Here is a 13,120-nt window from a genome sequence, read left to right on the forward strand (position 1 = left end):
AATTACTAGGGTCTCAGATATGGATTTTCTAAAGATAAATTGGAGGGACAGAGGAGTGTCTGCTGCTGGACAACACTAAATCCAATCCTCACCTCTACCCCAGCTCCATAACATATTCAGGAGGAGCAGTAGAGATAACAGCTTGAGAAGGTTTCTGGGCATGACTTTGCTCCCCACTAGCACGGAGCAGCCTGCTGGGACTTCTGGCTGGTGGCCTGGGGCTGCTTGGGCAGAGGCCAGCACTGTGCTCCTTGTGCCAGGGCTTCTCTTCCATCAGGCAGGGAGGTTTCACTTCCAGCTATTTCACCCATTCCCACCTTGGGCAAATCTTCCCCTTTAAAGAGACGCTTCTGGGATCTTCTGCATCTTCTGATTCTAGATTCTTCAGGATGCTGTTTAAATAGACCCGTGCTTTCAAATTGGAAGGTGTGCAGTACTGGGCATTCAATCTGTAGAGCTGAGCTTAATTATGACTTGCTCCGTGCTTCCAGAGGGCACAGGTCCTTGCATGTTTCTGCTCCAAGTTTGAATTTGAAACAGGGAAATATGTCCCCAGTGAAAACTCTATTGCACGTGATTCTAAAGGGTTAGTTTTGACTAAACTCATGGAAATTGCATCTGAGATGTGAAAAATTGGACACCCAGTTCATGCTGATTTAACACGGCTCTTGGATTGAGAGGCTCCTTCCTGCCACCGTGAGCGAGATGCGGCTTCGTTAGAGCTGTAACAAGGATAGAATGAATTACCACGGAGCACTTGTCTCTTTGTAGGTTGCCTTGTTCACAAAGCTGCATAAATCCGCTGAGTGAAATGCTTGCACACGCCTTTCATTAGCTCAGTTCATCCTTCAGAGGATGTGATCTCAATAACCTGCCTCGTGCCAAGCTTTCCCTGTGGTGCCAATTCCTCTTCTCTGCTGGCAGCGCAAATCTGAATTGGCTGTACTTGATGCTCCAGCATCAGCCTGGCTTGGCAAATCTCTAACTGTTTGGTCTCTCCTGGAGAGGTCAGAGCTGCCTCTGGTTGAGAGTGACCCTGACTTTTCCCCCCTCTGGGATCACTTACCCGAAGAATCAGATGTGCAGAATGGAGCCACGTTGTTCAGATCTTCTTGTACTTTTCTTTGGCTGCTATTTAGTCACTTTCAAAATACACCCTCCCCAGTTCTGAGCACTCTGCCAAATTTCAATGTTATGAGCATATATTCAGGGTTTGTGCTAAACCTGGAGACAGAATCTGCCCCAGAAACCTGAGCTCCTCCTCCTCCCACTCAAGTCACCCAGGATCCATCCTTCCTGTCTTGCACCTGCAAGTGATTTCATGGAACAAAAGTGATGTTCAAGGACTTGATGAATTGGTGCCAGCAGGGATGTGGCAACCAACCAGGGGCTGCAGGAAGGCAGAGATGGAAACAAAACAAGCCTCTTCATAGAATCACTGAATGGTTTGAGTCAGAAGGGACCTCAAAGCCCATCCAGTCCCAGCCCCTGCCATGGGCAGGGACACCTCCCATGGGATCAGAGGCTCCAAGCCCCACCCAGCCTGGCCTTGAACCCCTCCAGGGATGGGGCAGCCACCCCTGCTCTGGACAACCTGGGCCAGGGCCTCCCCAACCTCACAGGAAAATATTTCTTCCTAATGTCTCACCTGAATCTTTCCCTTTTGAATTTAAAACCATTCCCCCTCATTCTGTCTCTACAGGGTAGCCTGTCAGGGTGTACAGGGTCACACACCTTCCTGGGAAACCCGTGAGTACTTTTGCAGTGGGGCGTTAAATACACTGTGGTGAACATCACAGAAAAGCCTTTTTTCTCTCTCTCTGCTGGCTGTGCCCCTGGATCATGGTGGTTAGTGGGGAAGGCTGCTAGGGGATTAGTGGAGATCTGCTCACAAGGGCTGTGCTTGGAGAGCAGGATTAGGGGCAGGCACAGAAACATCCTCCTGCATCACTCACATGTGCACTCGAAATGGGTAAATACAGCAGGAAGGACTGACTGGGCATTTGGTGTATGGCTAAAGTAATTAAGCAAGTGCATGATGTATGACAGCCAATTATAGAATCTCAGATTCCTGGAAAAGACAGAAAACGCTTGGATTTTCAGCTTTTTGTGGCAGGATGCTGTGCTGCATGCTCCCTGGTACAGGTAATGGGCATCTTGGCTGTAGTCCAAGTAAAGATGCCCAAGTAAGAGACTTGGTCTCAAGTCAGTTTATTGTGGGAGGAAAAGGGGGTTCTGAGGTCCCTGGTTGATGGGAGAGGGGGAATTTTAGAGCAATTGATGCTTGCTGGCCAGTGCTAATAACTGGTGCTGGAATGGGTGAGCTGCTCTGATGGGTACTGGGCAGCAGGAGAGATGTGAATGAGTGAGAAATACCCCTGCTTAACGGTGGTAACAATCCTCTTGTGTGAGGATTCGTACCAAGGAGAGGGAAGCTCTTTGTTTTGTAATGTCAGCGGCTTCGTGGTGAAGGTCTCCATCAATAGATACCACTGTGTGGTTTCAATGCCTGTGTTGAGCAGCAGCAGGTGGGTGCTGTGAGCTGGGGCCAGGGCTGAGTGCTGGGGTGAGGGGCTCTCCTGCAGCAGGGGAGGCTCTGAGGGTGCTGCATACTGGGCCAGCTGCCTTCAGTAGTGGTGTGAACCCAGTGAGGTGCAGCTGGGCTGGATGATCTCATGATGAGTGGTAAAATACAGAAGAATACAGTGAAGCTCCTGCTTTACTTTCCTGCCCAGCTCCCTGTGGGCCTTCTGGAAAGCCAGTCTCACAGCCAGGTGCTGCTTGGTGTCCTCTGTATTAACAGATCCAAACTATCTGCAGCGAGTTCAAAGCCCCAGTGACCCTGTGCCACATGGGGACATGGTACCCACGGTGGGTACGGGCTGATGGTTGGACTGGTGCATGAGCTTAGAGGTCTTTTCCAACCTTAGTGATTCTGTGAATGGAAGGGATCTACACTCCTTGATCTAGCAGAGAAAATTAACCCCTACCTCTGTCCTCTTAATACAGTATAAATGAATTGGTTTCATGTAAAGGTTTTGCTAGTTGGCAGATTGGAAAGAAACAACAAAAAAAGGCCCAAACATCAAAGAAACCAAACCTTTCTTGGCAGTTGATTGAATCAATTTTATGCCTCTGTGGCTGTTTGCATCTTGGTGGGCTCCTGAAACTAATGTTTTATCACTGTAGTGTAATTGTTGGGTTTATTACTGTCGAGTGCCTTATCAGAGCACTTGGTAATGTGAATTATTTGCAATATTAACTGATGTACTACAGCAGTAACTGCCCTCTGTGGAATGGGGCCATTGTTCATCCTTAAGTGTGTTACTTGAAGTGGAGGAAGAGCTGGTTCATCTGCTGGATGGGAAAAAGAATGAGAAGCTCCCATGGGGAGAGTGAATTTGTTACCACTCAAGCGGGGAGAGTTATAGATGAGCATCCCTGTGCTGCTGCCTTTCCTTGACACGTTGTGTGCTGTCGTACAGCCCTGAAGGATCTGGAGAAGCAGAGCCGTGCTAATCCAAAAGGAATTCATCGAAATTGGTGTGGCCTTTGCTGTCCTGGAGGTTGGGAACTGGCCGGTAAATCACAGACTCCGAGGTACATGTGGTGAGGATGCTCTGTGAGAGCCTGGAGCAGCGGAATCAATGCTATCCAGGCTGTAACTAAAGGTACTTGAGGATCATTAGCAGAGCTTGTAAAAATGCTTTTTAATCCAGTTTAATGAAGGGGGGGGTCTGAGTTTAATTAGCATTATGAAAATTAGATGTGGGTTATTTTCTATAGAAAATTATAGGTTGAATTCCGATTAATACTGTGTGCTGACTGTCCTGTGCTCTGGCTGCAGCAGTGCCATGCATCACAGCTGTCATCAAGTGCAAGAGCTGCCTCAAGATTTGCCAAAATATGGGAGTCGAGCACTCTGTTCATCACAAACTTAATCTCTTGTAAATGCAGGTTTCAATATGCAAGGTCTATTGAACTATTAACATCCTTAATGCTGCTGAATAGGGAGCTAAAGGTTTCTCCATCAGCTCTGACAGGACAGCCTGGATGTGGGAAAGATGATTTGATCTCAAATTGAGGCTTCTCTTGAGCCCCACCACTGTGCTCATTTTTGACTGGAAACTCTTACATTACATGTTTCCCTGCATCCTCCTCTTTTCCTGACTTTCACCTAGAGAAGCTTGGCTGTAGCACAAGAGCTGTATGAACCTGTCCAACCCAAAATCAGAATTGCTTTTCCCATCCTCTCCAGTCCCTGTTGTGTGGATGTCTGTGGCTGTGAGAATGATTTTGAGATGAGTGTAGAAGCTGTGAAGAAACAAAATCCTGTTATGACTTTCCAGCACTGTGTCACAGAGGGATTTGGCAGAAGCCTAGGAATAAATTGTGCTGGATTGATCCCTTCTTGCAGCCAGCTGAGATGCTTGCTTGTGTCTGGGGCGCCAGCAGCCTGGTCCTGGGGCTCACCAGGCTGTGGCAGCGGGTGGTGTGGAGTGGGGATCCTCTCCAGCACAAAGGGCCATGGGCAAGCTCTGACTCCAGGGCTCACAGGGGCTCAGTAGTCCATCCCTGTACACTGAGCTCTTTTTTCCATCAGAAACGCTTGTTCTATATTGCTCCCAACACATAAAGAACAGTTGTGTTCATCTTCCCTTCTGATGATGCCAAAGCAGCAAACTGCAGCAGAGAGGAATGGGTGATAAGAATTTATTTCATACAGAAAAGAAAGGACATTGCTTGTTCTTTGGACATTCTCTGTTTCAGAGAAATCCACTCTGAAGCATTGTACTTGAGGCAGTCAGTTACCATCCCTACCCAAATGAAAATCTTAATGTTTTATTGCTTTGTAAATGGAAGTAGAGCTGACAATACCTAAACCCTTGTAAGTTAGGGATTGTTTTCTTGGTGTCTGGAGCTGTTCTCAGGGTTGTATGTTGATGCTCCAGGTTCCAGTGATGCAATGAAAGGGTTAAAGGAGGGACTTTTCTTTCTTTTTTTTTTTTTTTCCAGCACTTCTCAATAGCTGTAGTAGCCTTGGGCATTTTCTTCCTTAATGTTACTGGCTTTTAAAATAAAAGCACCTTTATGGTGATTGCTTTTGTATTACTGGAGCATTTCTTCTGTGTCAAATTTTATTAGTGTGTGATGTGTTTAGATGTGAGAAAATGTGTTTAGAAGTAACCTGAGGGAGGTAAATGTCAGACTGTGGGGCTGTCGCTGTGGGAGGAGCAGGAGCCTCTGGGAGAGAGCAGCATTTTGTACCTGCCCTCTGTGCCCTCTGCCCCGTGAGCACCTGGGGAGCCTTTAACAAGGCTAGGGAGAACTTTGGAAAACCAAGCCAGGGTTGTGCATTGGTGGCTTAAATGTCTGGGGCTGCAACACCAGAAAAACAACCAAGCTCTCATTAGGCTTATGGGGATTCCCAGAGCTGATGATCATAAAAATCATAGAATAGTTTGGGTTGGAAGGGACCTTAAAGCCTGTCCAGTTCTATACCCCTGCAATAGGCAGGGACACCTCCCACTGGATCAGGGGCTCCAAGCCCCATCCAACCTGGCCTTGAACCCCTCCAGGGATGGGGCAGCCACAGCTTCCCTGGGCAGCCTGTTCCAGTGCCTCACCATCCTCATTGTGAAGAAAATCCTCCTTATGTCTAGTCTGAATCTGCCCCTCTCCAGTGTTTTTTGTTGAGTCAAAGTAGCTCAGTCCAATAACACCACTGTTGCCCAGACCTAGAGATGGGGGGTCTTGGTGTCAAAAAACATTGTGATGTGTCTGCTCAGGTGTCCTCCTAAAGCAGGTAGGCAAGAGGAACTCCTTGTGATACAGTATGTGGAATATTCTGAAACTTCACAAAGTGGAATATTTCCAAGTGGAATATTTTTGACTTAATCTAAAGTACAGCTAAGTTTTGTCTAAGCAGTTGTGGTTCTTCTGGAAGTCAGACAGAATGACCCTCTGATGGCATGCGTTCTGTTTTCCAGATGATGTTTCTTCTTTGAAGAAGACAATGCCTTGTGTGAAGTATGATCTGTGATTTCCTTCCCTAATCACCTCTGTTTGGAGTTTCCCATCTTAAAAGGCAGGGTCAAGCAGAGAGATGGAGCCAGCTCCAAATTAGCAAGAGTTTTGACTGTTGCAAAGTTTCACGACATAAAATTTAGACCTTGGAAAGTAATAGAATATGCAAAGGATTTATAGGAAAACTTATCCTTGTGAATGTCAGTGGGAAATATATTCTGTACCCAGCATTCATCTAGCCGCATGTTCCTGGTGGGGATCGCTCCTGTGTGTTGCCCAGGCCTGATGAAGGGTGCTGACTTTCTAAAACCCCAAAATAGGTCTGTAAATTTGATTTGCTGGCATTTTTGGTATTGCCAGATCAGTTTGTAGTGTCTGGTTGTTGAGTAATTTGACTCTTAGATGAGGCTTGTGACAAGGAAACTCTTCACTGGGAGCAATGGGAGACCAGAGCCGAGCCTGCAGTGAGTAGAAAAGACCAATTCCTCTTAGACTCAGCATCTTTGTGGAACTGAGACCACAAGCAAACATAATGCTGTGTACACCCACACCTTTGCTATGTGGCACTGGTGTTAACAGCACAATCCTGTTCCTGTCTCCTGAAGTCAAGTTTCTTTAATCTTGCCAGACAAAGCCTTGATCAGAATGAGCTTGGGCTGGAAGATGAGGTCTCTCCCAGCTCATTAGTGGTGCTCGTTGCTGTGGTAGCGGGTGATCTAATTCAGAATTTTGGGAGGGATTTTGTAATTATTGCTCTAATTTATCTTGGTGGCGTCAAAGCAGTTCAGTTAGTCCTGTGAATCTTGGGCCTGATTCTTTTAACAACTAGAGAACAAACAAATAAAGGAGAAAGATGATCACCAGGGCAAAATGATACCATAATCTCTTAATAATAATAATAACTTACAAAAAGAAGTGTGCCTTGAAGAGCTTGGGGCGTTTTGCAGTATGTTCAGCCCTCCCCTGCCCTTGGGGATGCACCAAAGCCACTGGAGTGGGACTCTGTGGGAAATCTCCACCCTCACTGGGGAGCAGTTGATGTTGGGAATAGCGATGTGTGCCGCCTCCTTCCGACTGCTCGTGCTTGATTTCTTGCTAGGGTGTTTCTGTGTCATTATTGTTCCCGTCTCAATTTCCTCTTCACCTGCCAGGCTCCCTTTTCAAAAGCAGAATGTAAAATTGCATGAAGGCTCATTGTGGCTTGCATTCATTATCCTTCATTTCATAAATTGTGGAGCTCCCACTGGCTCCTCCGTAAGCATCTGTCAGTGGTACTGTTGGAAATTCCCCTCATCTCTTGGCCTTGTCACTTTTCTGTGTGCATCCATTCTGAATGGAAGCCTGTTCCTGTTGGACTCCTCTGGAGTGAATGCTTTCTTTCTCCTGTGGACACTAAGGCAAAGTTGTTCTATCATTCTTAAATGTGATGGTTTTTTTCCCCCTCCTGGTTCTTGGACTCATCTGCTTCCTTGCCTTCTCTCTGCTCTGTGCCTTGCAGGCTCTAGTATTTCAGGTGTTTTGTTTGGGCAGCTGCGTTCTGGAAACAGAGTAACTTTTTAAAAAAACAAACAAACAAAACACCCCAAACCAAACAAACAAATAAGTAAACCCAAGCCAGAGACAGACAAACAAAAACACTTTGGGAAGCCTGTGCTGTGTGCCTGCAACAAAGCTCCTGTCTTAGTCTGCTCCTTCCAGTGCTTCCCCTGCAGATTTGGGGCTGATAATTTTTGATGGCGTCAATTTGGTCTTGATTTTACAGATTCGTGCCATTTATCAGTCCCATTGACTCAGAAACCTTCAGCCAGACACAAGGGGTGAAGCAGCTGCTCCTCCATGCCACACACTGGCTGTTGAACTATGATCCTCAGTGTACCACAGATCCCAGCCTCTGTGATGGAGAGGTGGAAAACCCTCAATACAAATGAGAATGGTCAAAGAAATAAGTTTTTGCAAATATTTTATAGCTGACTGTCTCTTGCTTGCGGGTCCCAGGGGTTTGGTTGGCTGAGCAGTGGTGCGGGGCCGTGCCAAGGCGCGTTCTCTGCTCCGGCAGCAGCTGGAGGAGCTGCTGCTTCCCACACCAGGGGCTTCGAGGGAAGCAAAGGATGGAGCAAAGCAAACAGAAGTTGTTTTCCAGCCCTGTGGAGAGGCCAAGTAGTGTGTGAAGATCTGCACCCACCCCTCTTTGGGCAGCACAGTGCTCGGCTCCTGCTGTCCTCCTTAATCAGCTTTTCCTCCCCACTTTCATCTCCCAAGTGATTTTCATGCAATTCCAGTCACTCATTTCTCCCCACTGGACTGGGGTTAAGTTTTCCAGCTCTGAAGCTGGGAAAACAAAGGAAGAGTCCCTCTCCCTAATCCCTTGCTCCTAATCCCTGAATGTTTGGCTGCATCTCTGTTTCTCACTCCGACGAGATGTTCTGGGCCAGCTGCTGGGGTGTGCGGGTTCGCTAGTGTCTCTAATGCAATATTTCTAATAACCTGCCCAGCAGAGAGCCCGCAGACCCCAGCAGCTGCTCTTTCCCCCTCGCTTTTCCTCCCCGCTTGATTCTAGCGAGGCCAAAGCTGGGGAGAAGCGGGAGAGGTGCCAGTGATGCTCCATCCTGCCATTCCAAACGTGGATTTGCCTTTTGTGCTAATCTGTTCTCTGCAGCCTCCCTAATAGCCTTTGTGTGGAATCGTTATGCATTGGCAAATAACATCACCTGATGAATGCTGGTGTTTACAAGGGCAAAAATTCAAGCTAGATCTGTTTCAGGAACAAAATCTGCCTCAGTATAATGTCAGGCCTGCCCTGATAATGCAGTTTTGTATTTTATTTGGGTGATGCTCAGCCCTCAAGTGCGTCATGCCCTCCGGCGACAGCGGCTCAGATCAGTTCTGTTTCTCTTGAGGTAGAGAAACACCATTTGTCAGGTACACAGAGGCAAAATGGGGCTTTCTCTGCTCAATACGCTGTTTGCACTGGTAGTAAATGACTGGAAATAAAACTGGTACAGCTGACTTCGTGGACCTGGCTTTGCCTCTGCACCACAGCCACAATTTGGCTGCAGTTTCAAAAGGTTTCCATTAAAATAACAATAAAAAGGATGAATGACAATTCTAAAAACCCCAGCTTCAAATGCTTTCTAAATATTTCATTCTTTTAAAAGATAAAGCCTTTTGGGGAGCTAGCTTCTCTCAGTGTAGTTCATAGTGTCATGGTTTGAGTTGGAAGGGACCTCAAAGCCCATCCAATTCCACCCCTGTCATGGGCAGGGACACCTCCCACTGGATCAGGGGCTCCAAGCCCCATCCAACCTGGCCTGGGACACCTCCTGGAGGGGTTATTCTCTGTGGCCAGTGGTGGGAAGAGAATTTGCACACCAAATTCAGACATGGGACCTGTTCTTGTTCATAGCCAGGAACAAAATGCAGTTTTACTTACACACCAAGGTACCTGCAGCAGGCAGAGCTCTGCTGCATCTCTTCCATTGTCCTTGGGGTTTAGTGCAAGCGTCCTTCTTGTAGCTACGTGATCCCTGCTGCCAGCCACCACCGAGGCTTTGTGCTTCAGCACTGAGTTTCTGATTGACTGATGTGTGCGCACAGGCAGGGCATCCAGTGCTTTTCCCTGCATCAACAAGTGGTTTCAAGAACTGAGCTTCCTCCTGGATGGACTCTGCTATCCATAAGGAAGGTCACTGGGTCTTGGGAGCCCCTGGCCTGGGTTGAGCATGTGCTGAGCTGTCTGCATGGTTCTCCAGAGGTGGTGAGGTGACCCTGGCGACCAGGAGAGCTGGAGCTGGGAGAGGAGCAGACTTGGGAGCCTGTGTCCACATGGCCAAGTGCTTCTCTCTTTGCAGTTTTCACTCCCATTGTCCCAATTCCAACAGAACAAGTGAAGCTGTAAGTGAAACATGCTGGTGGGAGCTTGTGGCTGAAATGTATGTTGGGGTCTTCAGTACACTGATCTATCTGGTTTGTGCTTCTGGAAAAAAATGTTTTCTGTGAAAAAATGCTACAGGTAGTGTTGAGAGATTTTTTTAAAGCATGTTATGTGTTTTAAGTAACGGTTTCATTTTAGGGTTTGTTTATTGTTTCCCTTTTAGCCAAAACAGTCTTTTACAGGCAAACCCACTTGTTTAATAGTCTAAGAGCATTAAAATAGATTCTCTTTTGAGGAAAGAACTGGTTGATATGCTGATGACTAAGTCTGATCCTAATTCCTTGAGGACTGAACAAGGCAAATGTGTTCATAGAGGGAAAGGAAAGAGAAGGGCAAGGGTGAAGAAGGCACCTTCCATTAGTCCACATCTGAATTGGCACCTGGTTTCACTGCTCCCTCTGGGAGCGGATGAAGATGAATCCGTGACAGGCTGTGCAGGAACCACTCCTGAAAGGTCTTTAAGGCACAGGAGTTGATGCACAGGAAAGGATCATGCTGCATCAGCTTGATAGCTATCTTTAAGTTCAGAAGTGATAGGTAGGAGGGAATAAAAGGAGTAAAAAAAAAAAAAAAAAAAAAGACAAATGCAGTGCTCATATGTGATCAGATCCAAGCAGAGATGCCATCCTTGCAGTCATCAGTACCTGTTTGGCTGCCTGGTGGGGTGCTGGGCTGGGCTTGTGGGGCAAAGCTGTGCTCTCCATCACCCTGGTGATCCCTGTGAGGTGCTGCATCCCTGCAGGTGGCTTTGCCGCTCTGCACCTCCTGCTCTCCAGGCACGACAGCAAATCCATTCCTGCAGCCTCATCAGCCCTTTTTGGGGGGGCACCAGTTCAAACCTCCTGCCTTTTCACCTCAGCTGGCCACTCAGTGACCTTCTGCAAAGGGTTAGGTTAGACCTCTGTTTGCTTGGCTGGTACGTGAGGCAATAAGTAGCAGGAGCTGGAGGTGCTTCCCAGCTTCCAGACCTGGCTGTAACAAGTCCTGGGCAGCCTCTTTCTCCCTGTGTCCTCAGAAAATCCCTGGTGTGGGGGGAAACAGAGCAGTGATGTGCTCTGGCTCCATCCCTGATGCCGAGGAGGCCACCAGGCATGGTGTTGGGCAGGAGATACTCAGAATGTCCTACTTGTGTGACAACAGTGTCCGTGGCTGTTCCTGACTTTGTGGGGAGGGAGCCAGAAACCATTGTGTAATGAATAAATAATACATCGTTTTATGCTTGCTGACACCTGACATAGGGCCCCTGTATCTCTGAGAATTTAGCATCTGAATCGGAGCAGAGTCACTGGCACACGGACAGATTCCCTGCTTGGGAGGAACGGGTGTAACAGATGTTTATGCAAATGGGTGAAAATCAGAATTAAAAAGCGATTAAGTGACTTAAGAGCAGAGTGGGTTTGGAAGGGTTTGCTGTGACTTTCTGGGTTGGGTTTTGGTGCGGGGAGCGCTCTCTGTGTGGACGCAGGGTGATGCTTCCAGGACATAAGAGCTGTGGTTGTGCTGGTGGAGAGGACGTGGGGTCCCTGCCCCGTGGCTGGGGAGGGTGCAGGTGTGGGGCTGAGTCTCCTACCTGTGCTCACAGCCCCCTTGCTCGGGGCAGCATCCTCACTGCTGCCCCCACAATCCCTCCTGCAGTGGGAAGCCTCTGGGTGCAGATGGATGATGGCTCAGCCACAGGAGGAGAATCAAAAATCAAGGTTTAGCAGTGAGTTTCTAAACTTCAGATGGTTTTGTCCTTTGAATAACATCACAAAACCCCCAAACCCTTCAATGTCCGTGTGATATGGGATCTGCCTCACAGAAGGAGCTACTTAGATATATTTATACAGTGGCTTGTTAAAGCAGCTATAAATAATACATTAGTGTTGCAGAAATGCCTGTTAATGTTCCTTTATTTACTGGAGGTGTATTTTCTTCCTGAGACAGGGATTTTAGCTTAACTCTTTACTAACTCTTGTGCGGGCTATGATGTACAGCAGATACGTAACATAACCTATAATATGGATCGAGCTATAATTTTGCAAAAGTGTCCTGAGGCTCCTTTGATGCTACATATAATGCTTTTCCCCTTAATTATCTTATCATGATAATTCCTTTTAATTATCTTGCTGTAATAAAGTCAATAGGTGAATTAATGCAGAATAGTCACTGTGCAACACTGGTAATTTGAGCAGCTTTGGATTTTCTGTCACTGTTTCTGCTGAGAAATTGGAATCCCTTTGATTCCTCAAAGAGCTGTTTGATGCTAACTGTGCCCTGCTTTTCTTCCATACCATATTTCTCCTTTACAAAGAAGGGAATGGGGCAATGAACAGCATAGCTGCCATTTGGATCCACTGGGGCTGTGTGGAAGAAAACTTTGTGGTAGTTAAATGGACCAGAGAAGTTCTACAGACTTTTATTGAAGTAGTTTGCTGCTGCTGTTTGATTTAAAGGGTCTTTGGAGGCATTTGTGGGGGAAGGGGGGTGTAAAAAAGAGAAAAAAAAAAAAACAAACCACAAACACAAAACCAAAAACACAACAAAACAAACACACACATCAAAATACTTCTCTTCCACACAAAGATTTAAAGAATTTAAGATATTGAGAGCAACTCAAGTTGAACAAAAGACAGTGTTCTGACAGCCTTTGTTTTTGGTATTGCTGCCACAGCAGGAGCTTTAATTTGGTGTTTTCTTCCCTGTGGTGTTTGGAGTGAGAGGGGGAGGGGCTCAAACTGGGGTGGTGGAAATGCCTTTTTCCACCTGGCTGTGCTGGTGGGGCCAGGATGAGATGCCCAAAGTGGCCAGTGCTGCAGGTCCAGCTGCAGGCAGCTCCTGCAGAGCTGCCCTCACCCCCTTCCCTTTCCAAAGCATCTAGCAGTGATCCTAATTCTCTGGGACAGGAGGAAAAAAAAGACCTGTCTCTCTCTGATCTTGTTAGCTAGAAAGTGAATCTCTGTCTTGTTAGCTGCTGCTGCAGTGCAGTGGGTGCCAGCCCATCAATCAGGAGGCTGCAGCTCAGCATCCTCAACAGAGCTGGGGAAGCTTTTAAGTACAGACAGCCTGTAGAAGGCCCTTACCTAGTCTGAATCGATAACTTTAATCTGTTTTTTCAGAGCTGGCTGATTTAAGTAGGCACTGTCTCCTGCACGAGGTGTTGGTGGAAGCTATCGGGGCCAT

The sequence above is a fragment of the Phaenicophaeus curvirostris genome, chromosome 5 (assembly GCF_032191515.1).
Source record: "Phaenicophaeus curvirostris isolate KB17595 chromosome 5, BPBGC_Pcur_1.0, whole genome shotgun sequence".
NCBI classification, from domain to species: Eukaryota; Metazoa; Chordata; class Aves; order Cuculiformes; family Cuculidae; genus Phaenicophaeus; species Phaenicophaeus curvirostris.